We start from the raw sequence: 9,837 nt of genomic DNA, 5'->3' as shown, positions 1-9,837 counted from the left end.
CCCCCAGCCGCCGCTCTCTCTCTCCTCTCTCCTCAGCTCAGCCGCCAAGCCCGCCAGGCCCGCAGCAAGCCCGCCCCGGGCCCGGATCCGCGCCGCCTTCTAGAGGCCGAGCGTCCCTCCCCTCCCGGGCACAACAGTCCCGTGCGGCACCTGCAACTGGCTCGAAGCCGCCGCCTCCTCGCCGGATCCCGCCGCCCCTCGGTTCCTCGTGCCGGTGCCCGAGAAGCAGCTCCTGCTGGCCCCGTTCCCCACTATGGTCGCCGGATCTGAGCTCCTCGCCGGCCTCCGCTCCAGATCCCGCATGCGCCCGTGTGGAGTGCTGCGTCGTCGCAACAGGAGATCCCGCCGCCCCTCGGATCCGCCCGTGGTCGCCGGACACCGCGCTCCCTCGCCGTGCCCCACCGGTCACCGCCACGGGAGGCTGCCGCCGCTACCCTGACGCGCTCGGGAGCAGAACATCGGGACGATGCGTCGAGGCGCCCGCGCCAGCGCCGCTTGAGTGGGCCAGAGCCCCAAGGCCCATCAGCCATCCCCGTGCCACTGGCCTAGCGCCGACTTCCGTGGCCAGCGCCTCGCCTTCGGCCTCTCCCGCGTCGGCCCACCTCCAGCCGGGCCAAGGCCCGAAGGTGAGCTAACCCCCTTGGCCTCTATTATGCGCCGCCGGCGAGTGTTTCTATCCTGCGCTCATGCCTTGTTTGGGCCCTGATGCGAATTCGGCCCGTGTAGGTTTTTTATAATTCCCGTGATTTAATTCTTTTTCACAGGAATAGGCTATATTTCAAACGCCCGCAGTTTATTAACCGAGCGTTGGATCGAGATGATCTATATATGGATCTTGTGTAGTTTTGCGCATAGATTCGTAATTTATAAATATCATGGATGTTTGACGTAGTTTGGCTTGCCTTATGCCTAGAAATGCGTGCTATCCTATTATGTTGTTGTTCCGTAATTATTTTTCGTGCGTGTATGGATTGCTCGATTCCCGTAGATAAAATACTCATGTTTTTAGGGCCCCTTTGCCATGTATTTTAGAGTAGTTGTTTGTATTTTAGCATGTAGGATTTCGTTGCTAGTTTGCTATACCGTGTTTAGGACATATTCCCGCATATACGTGTGGTGTTGTTTTTATTTTGCAACCCCACATGTTATATATGTTTTCGGGGTAGAAAAATCCATAGAATTTAATTGTGCATTTAGTTTTAGCTTTTGAGCAAGTTACTTCATGTGATATTTTGCTATGTTGCCCTTTTGATTATTTTGTGGGTTTTAATCCGTGCATGATATGAAGGAGTTGTCAACTAGAGATTTGCCCTTGGATGTGTAGACTAGCCACTGGTAATTTTGGTTGCAATATAAATCCATGTTTAGGTGTGGTTTACTTGTTCTAAACTTACTAGGAAATAGTGCTGATTTGGAGATGCTGAAATATTTCTAAGTTTGAGATCTGTTATATTTTGTTGTTGTCTTGTCTTGAGTTTATCTCGTGATCTATAGCTATTTTGAGGTTGATGCAATGGAGTTAGTTGTAGACTTTAGGATTCTGTAGCATGCTGTGAATTTTCATGCCATTTGGAGTCCTGTAGCTTATGGTTTTGCTGCTGTCAATATGCCTTCAGATTGAAAACTGCACTTTCATAAACTGTGGTTTTTACTAAGTCTGAAACTGTGTGTGAGAAGCCATTTTGTGACTTCTTTTCCTAGTGTTCATTGCTTCCATGCTAGGTGTTATAAGTTGCATGTGGTAGTACATCCTGCCCTCTATTGCCTCATGCCTTGTTTGAGCATTTTGGTTTTGTGTAGTTAGTTGTTCGAGGGTGTAGAAAATGCTATGTGGCTGATTTTGGCAGATTCTAGTGATTTCTTGTCTAGCTCGTAGTTGTTGACCCGTTGCTCCGTTTTGATCGTGTCCTATATGAAACTTGCTTAAGATCTTGTGTGGTTTCATAATATCTTGCTGGTTATATGTTTTGAAATGCTTGTGACTGTCGTTGGACACATATTGCATTCATGCCATCATATCTTGCGGTGTTCGTATCTTTTGAACCGTAGCTCCGTTGGAGATGTTCTCTATGTGTAAATTGTTTGTAACGACGCGTAGAATCACGTGAACCTATTTATTTTACTGTTTAAAAAATATTTAAAAGTGTTAGTTCAGATATGGACAAATTACAAATTAACGTATGAGGTCATCTCAGAGGTGCTATATGTCATTTCCGACCTCATTTAAAATGCCTAGATAGGTAGTTTAATTGCGCTTCATCTCTTGCCATGTTTAACAACATTTAATATTGCCGTGTACCTAATCGGTATAGAACTAAATAATCTGTATGTGGAGTTTCGTCAATATGCAACTCGTTGCATGTTGAACTTCACTTAATGTGTAGTAGTTGATTGTTGTGAATTGACATGCCATGTCTTGCATATATTCAGGTGATCATGCATCATATGTGGATTGCATCTTGTCGTGCATGTGCCGTGGTGAATATCGTGTGTTGATTCTTGTTTCCGGTTTCCCTCATCTCGATAGAGTTCCGCAAGCGTGTCCAAAAGTGAGGACCCGTTCGACTACATCGGTTCGTCTGCTTCACGGAGTCATTCTTCTTCTCAGCGGAATCTCAGGCAAGATGACCATTTCCCCAGATAACATTACTATCATTGCCATGCTAGTTTTACCGTTTCTATCGTTATGTCTCGCTGCCTACCACCTGTTAAATATCAGCCCCTCAACATTGCCATGAAAACCTTCAACCTGTTCACAACCTAGCAAACCACTGATTGGCTATGATACCACTTGCTTAACCATATGTTAGCGTTGCTAGTTGCAGGTGCAGTTGCTTCCATGTGATAACATGGGTTCCTTGTTATATCACCATATTAAATGCTATTTAATTTAATGCACCTATATACTTGGTGAAAGGTGGAAGGCTTTGCCTTTCTAGCCTGGTGTTTTGTTCCACCTTTCCCCCTTAGTTTCGGCTACCGGTGTTATGTTCCATAATTGAGCGCTCCTAACATGATCGGGGTTGTTATGGGGACCCCCTTGATAATTCGTTTTAGATTAAAGCTGGTCTGGCAAGGCCCAACATTGGTTTTATATTTGCCTAATAACCTAATAAAATTGCATAGGGATTTTCCGGACCCCGAGGATAATTAATCAACCCCCGGGCCAGTGCTCCGCATGAGTGTTGGTCCGCCCACCTAGCAGTCGGCGGTGCCACCTCGGGGCAACTCGAGCGTTTGGCTACCGTCCACTATGCATAGATGGTGTGTCCTGAGCACGAGATATGCGGCTCCTATCGGGTTCGTCGACACACCGGGTGGCCTTGCTGGATTAGTTTTACCTTCTACGAGATATCTTGTGCATCGGGATTCCGGTGATGCTTTGGGTAATCTGAGAGTTGAGGTTTTCCACTAAGGAATCCGACGAGATCGCGAGTTTCGTGATCGAGGATTTCTATGCGGCTTGTGGTAATTTGTGATGGACTAGTTGGAGCACCCCTGCAGGGTTAAATATTTCGGAAAGCCGTGCCCGCGTTATGTGGAAACGTGGAAACTTCGTTTAACACTGGTTCTAGACAACTCGAAGTAACTTAATTAAAACTTTCCAACTGAGTGCATAACCGTGTCTGTCTCTTTCGTGAGATCCTTCTCCGATCGAGGAAACGGTGGGGTTATGTCTGATGTAGGTAGGTGTTCAGGATCATTCATTTGATCATTAATAGTTCACGTCCGCTATGCGTAGATCATCCCCCTCTTAATTCTTGTACTCGTAAGTTAGCCACCTCATATAATGCTTAGTCGCTTGCTGCAGCCTCACCACTTAACCATACCTCACCTATTAAGCTTTGCTAGTCTTGATACCTTTGGAAATGAGATTGCTGAGTCCCCTGTGGCTCCCAGATTACTACAACACCACTTGCAGGTACAGGTAAAGATTACTTGACGCGAGCGCGTTGATTGTTCATTTGGAGTTGCTTCTTATTCTTCTTCTTCATCGATCTAGGATGGGTTCCAGGCCGGTAGCCTGGGATAGCAAGGATGGACGTCGTTCTTCTTTTCTCGATTGTTTTCGTCTGTAGTCGGACCCTGCTCTTCTTCATGATGATTATGTATTGTACTGATGTGACTCTGATGTAGCTTGTGGTGAGCGTAAGCCAATTCCATATATCTCATCTTTTCAGTACATGTACTTGTAACGATATCCATTCTTGAGAAATTACGAGATGCGCTTCTATCCCTGACGAGGCCCTCATGCCAAATTGAGGATAGGGTCGCATCTTGGGCGTTACAAGTTGGTATCAGAGCAGTACCAACCTAGGTGCCCCCTTGATTGATCGAACTTGGCCGAGTCGAGTCTAGTGAAAAACTGCTTTGAGTCTAGTTATATATCGGAGAGTAGGATTCTTTTTCTCCTCTTCTATGCTCTGGTGAGGAATCTTCACGTAATATTTTATTCTACTCCTCTTCTCACTCAAATTTTTTAGGATCACGCGGATATTTTTGGAATCTATATGATGTCGATGTGACGGAGTTCTGTCTTGGTGCCTCCTGTCTAACTTGATTTCTTATGGGGAGTTGAGCTCCAGGGGATTCTCGAGCACATCGCTATCATTCAGATTTCTTAGTATCTCAGAACGAAGGATGTTCGTAATTGGTTCAATACTAGTAGTGGCGAGATAACCCCAATGTCCCCAGTACTGGTGCAGATTGTTCGGGAGTACTGCCATACTTTGTATCGTTGTGATCACGAGGGTTTGTAATAGATGAAGGTCTGAGATTCTGGTTATGTGTTGACGGATGTGATACACTGGACGGGTTAGTATAGGAGTTGAGTGTTATATTACTCCTTGTATCCGTGGACCAGATTGCATGACCAGAAATTTCGGGAGTTCTTAGGTGGGAATTCAAGTAGTTACTTATAGGACAATCTTCCAACAAATACATGATGTTAGGTTGGGGTTCGACATCTAGTGGATTAGTTTGTTCACGGTCGTCTTACAGCGGTTCTCGTTGGGTCTTAAAGAGTCCTTGTAGCTTGCTACGACTCGGGGACGTTTCGTATGTCATGTGCACTGCCTTGCATAGGATGGCTACTGTAAGGATCGAGCCCGTGCGATCCTGTCCACGAAAATATCGGACGAAATCTCTCTCATGAATTTGTTCTGGCTTGTTTCATAAGCCTCACCCTTTTTGTTTTGTTTGAATATGGTAATTCGAGTTTCTTCGATGTCAAATGGTGATTTCATATCTTTTTCTAAGACGTGTTCTCATATTCTTACGAGAATGCAAATTCTTTTCCTCAGTCAAGTTGTCTTATCAATTCTTGTCAACCGGAGGCGTCATATCAATTCTTTTCCAACCGGGGTGCTTCTCTTCAGTGAATTCTATCCTCTCCAATTTTTGTAAGCCAATTATCATTTCTTTCCGGAGTTCATCTCATCTGTCCCAAGTGTCTTTTCTTTTCCCGCCCTCCCACCCTTTTCTTCAAAGTTTCAGTCATCATCCAAGTGCCTTTCTTTTCAGTGATGCTTCTGCTATCTTCTCTTCCGTGCGGTATCCAGTGATTCATGTGAAGATTCTCAGGAGCTTCATGTTCGTCTTTATTCAATCTTGTTATCTTTTCTGGTGAATTCAGTTCAAGCTATCCATGTTCCTCATATCATTTTCATCCTTTAAATTCTTTCCCATGTTGGAAATTCTTATTCAGTCTCTCTCGTTTGTTCATCCATCTCTGTTCTATCCGGAGTGTTCAACATATATCAGAAGTTTCTTGCTTTCAATTCTTTTAATTATTTCAAGGTGCTCAACCTCATCAAGTTTTTATTTGTGTCGGTGTATTATCTTTATTTCTTAGCAATCTTTTCAATGGTGGTTTCTTTTCAGTGGGCCCATAACCCACAGGTTTTCCCAGGATCTTATCTGGCTCTTGTAATCTTTCCGGAGTTCTCTTATTCGTTTTCAGTGTGACGTAAGAATGGTATTCATCAGTCATATTCCTTATTCAAGATCAATTTGAATTGTTTCTCGTCTTTGGCTCAACCTTTCATTCTTCTTTATTCTGGAGTGTCTCACTTATTCTTGGTGGTGTTCTCCTCATCTTTTCAGCTTGGAAGACGAAGGGGTGTTTCTCTCAAATCTTGCTCCATTCTTGTGAAGATTGTCATATTAGCTTGGTGTTATCATCTTGAATTGTTTCCAATCATGAGTAATCCCTTTCCCGCTATCCGGTGCTTGTCTGAGTTGTTTTCATTCTCGATCCTCCAAAGGCCATCATTTCAGAAGATTTCTTCGTTCTCAGCTTTCAACTTTCATCCCCAAATTCTTCTCAATTGTTGTCTCTTCGTTCGTCTCTCAGTTATTCCGGTGCCTTGTTCAAGTTTTATTTTAGGTGACTCATTATATTTTTGTTCTCATGTATCTCCATTCACTCATGGTTGCCTCATTCGTTTCAATTCTCATCGATGTCTCCTTCAAGACTTCTTCAGTTTGTGCTCATATATCTCCTCAATCATTTCTAGAAGAATAAGTGGTACCCTAAATCCGTTGCTTGACATCAATTAAAATTAATGAAGGATAAGCTGAACATAATTCTTATTCTTGCTCATAGTGATTTGAATTCTTCTTCCGGAGTGGCTCATGATATCAATTCATTGTCTCAAGGTGTTCTTCAAGATTCTTGTGGTAGTACTTCTCATTCTCTTCTTCATTTCTTCGTTTCCTTTGTCCATGATCTAGTTTCATTCTCTTGTTCCAGAGTTGTGGTCATGTTGCTCATTATGTCAATCTTGTTGTTCTATCAAGATCATGGTGTTATCTTGTTATATTTAGTTGTTTGTTATGAATCTTGTCTAGTTCTCCCACCTTATTGAATTTTTGTCACTTTTCCTACCGAAGTGTTGTCGAAATTTTCCGTGAATTCTTGCTTGTTTCTCATATCATTCCTCATCTCTTTGCAACCTTCAAGGATCATTGGTTTCACTCGTTTATCAAAGGAGCAACTAAGTTTTATCTCTTGCTTTGTCATCCTCTTCCCCTTTCATTCTTGGATCTCGGGTCGAGATCCTCTTGTAGTGTAGGAGAGTTGTGACAGCCCGAGACCGACGTTCCAGAAGATGCCCCTTTATTTCCGTTTTCGTCGTGTGGTTATTTTTATTTGCAGCTACGTCATAGCATCATGCGCATCATCCGCATTGCATCGGCATCCCGTTGCCGCCAGTTTTTGAAACTTGCATCCGTTAGTAGTTGCTGGTTCTCGTCGTTGCCCGTTCTGAGCCCGACCACAAACGCACGCGCCCGCGGCATCGTTTAAACCTTGTTTCAAAACTGTATGTAAAACTTTCTCTAATTGGGTTGGAACTTGACGTGCATTCTAATTTTAATATAGGTAGGCCACCTGTCAAATTTCGTCACAATCAGAGTCCGTCTGGTACCCGAACGGTCGACCGTAGCGGCACCGTATTCGGTCTATCGTCGGACGTTTGTCGGTATTTTAAAATCACGTTGCCGCGCCGCACCGTTTCCCTCTCTTCCCCGGCTAACCAATTCTACACGACCACTTAGCCCGTCCAGCGTTCGGAATTGTTCGAGTCCGACCGCGCGGTTGCAACCTCGCAAAAAACTGCTAAACCTAGCCCCCCTTTGCCTATTTAAGCACCCCTAACCTGCCCCTAACGGAAATCCTAGCCCCTGCCTCGAAATCCGCGCCACCTAGCCCAGCCGCCGCTCTCTCTCTCCTCTCTCCTCAGCGCAGCCGCCGGGCCCGCAACAGGCCCGCCCCGTGCCCAGATCCGCGCCGTCGCATGGAGGCCGAGCCTCCCTCCCCTCCCGGGCACAGCAGTCCTGTGCGCCGCCTGCTCCTGGCCCGAAGCCGTTGCCTCTTCGCCGGAGTCCCTCATCGCCGGATCCCGCTGCCCCTCGGTTCCTCGTGCCGGTGCGCGAGCAGCAGCTCCTGCCGGCCCCGTTCCCCACCATGGTCGCCAGATCTGAGCCCCTCGCCGGCCTCCACTCCAGATCCCGTAGGCGCCCATGTGGAGTGCTGCGTCGTCACAACAGGAGATCCCGCCGCCCCTCGGATCCGCCCGTGGTCATCGGACACCACGCTCCCTCACCGTGCCCCGCCGGTCACCGCCACGGGAGGCTGCCGCCGCCGCCCTGATGCGCTCGGGAGCAGAGCATCGGGACGAAGCATTGAGGCGCCCGCGCCAGCGCCGCTTGAGTGGGCCAGCACCCCAAGGCCCATCGGCCATCTCCCGCGCCACCGTCCCAGCACCGACTTCCATGGCCAGCGCCTCGCCCTCGGCCTCTCCCGCGTCGGCCCACCTCGAGCCGGGCCAAGGCCCTAAGGTGAGCTAACCCCCATGGCCTCTATTATGCACCGCCGGTGAGTGTTGTTTTCCTGCGCTCATGCCTTGTTTGGGCCCCGATGCGAATTCGGCCTCTGTAGGTTTTTTATAATTCCTGTGATTTAATTCTTTTTCAGAGGAATAGGCTATATTTCAAACGCCCGTAGTTTATTAACCGAGCGTCGGATCGAGATGATCTATATATGGATCTTGTGTAGTTTTGCGTGTAGATTCATAATTTATAAATTGCATGCATGTTTGACTTAGTTTGGCTTGCCTTATGCCTAGAAATGCGTGCTGTCCTATTATGTTGTGGTTCCGTAATTATTTTTCGTTCCTGTCTGGATTGCTTGATTCCCGTAGATAAAATGCTCATGTTTTTAGGGCCCCTTTGCCATGTATTTTAAAGTAGTTGTTTGTATTTTAGCATGTAGGATTTCGTTGCTAGTTTGCTATACCGTGTTTAGGACATATTCCCGCATATACGTGTGGTGTTGTTTTTATTTTGCAACCCCACATGTTATATATGTTTTCGGGGTAGAAAAATCCATAGAATTTAATTGTGCATTTAGTTTTAGCTTTTGAGCAAGTTACTTCATGTGATATTTTGCTATGTTGCCCTTTTGATTATTTTGTGGGTTTTAATCCGTGCATGATATGAAGGAGTTGTCAACTAGAGATTTGCCCTTGGATGTGTAGACTAGCCACTGGTAATTTTGGTTGCAATATAAATCCATGTTTAGGTGTGGTTTACTTGTTCTAAACTTACTAGGAAATAGTGCTGATTTGGAGATGCTGAAATATTTCTAAGTTTGAGATCTGTTATATTTTGTTGTTGTCTTGTCTTGAGTTTATCTCGTGATCTATAGCTATTTTGAGGTTGATGCAATGGAGTTAGTTGTAGACTTTAGGATTCTGTAGCATGCTGTGAATTTTCATGCCATTTGGAGTCCTGTAGCTTATGGTTTTGCTGCTGTCAATATGCCTTCAGATTGAAAACTGCACTTTCATAAACTGTGGTTTTCACTAAGTCTGAAACTGTGTGTGAGAAGCCATTTTGTGACTTCTTTTCCTAGTGTTCCTTGCTTCCATGCTAGGTGTTATAAGTTGCATGTGGTAGTACATCCTGCCCTCTATTGCCTCATGCCTTGTTTGAGCATTTTGGTTTTGTGTAGTTAGTTGTTCGAGGGTGTAGAAAATGCTATGTGGCTGATTTTGGCAGATTCTAGTGATTTCTTGTCTAGCTCGTAGTTGTTGACCCGTTGCTCCGTTTTGATCGTGTCCTATATGAAACTTGCTTAAGATCTTGTGTGGTTTCATAATATCTTGCTGGTTATATGTTTTGAAATGCTTGTGACTGTCGTTGGACACATATTGCATTCATGCCATCATATCTTGCGGTGTTCGTATCTTTTGAACCGTAGCTCCGTTGGAGATGTTCTCTATGTGTAAATTGTTTGTAACGACGCGTAGAATCACGTGAACCTATTTATTT

The sequence above is a fragment of the Hordeum vulgare genome, chromosome 7H, assembly GCF_904849725.1.
Source record: "Hordeum vulgare subsp. vulgare chromosome 7H, MorexV3_pseudomolecules_assembly, whole genome shotgun sequence".
NCBI lineage: Eukaryota > Viridiplantae > Streptophyta > Magnoliopsida > Poales > Poaceae > Hordeum > Hordeum vulgare.
This window is presented reverse-complemented; position numbering follows the sequence as displayed.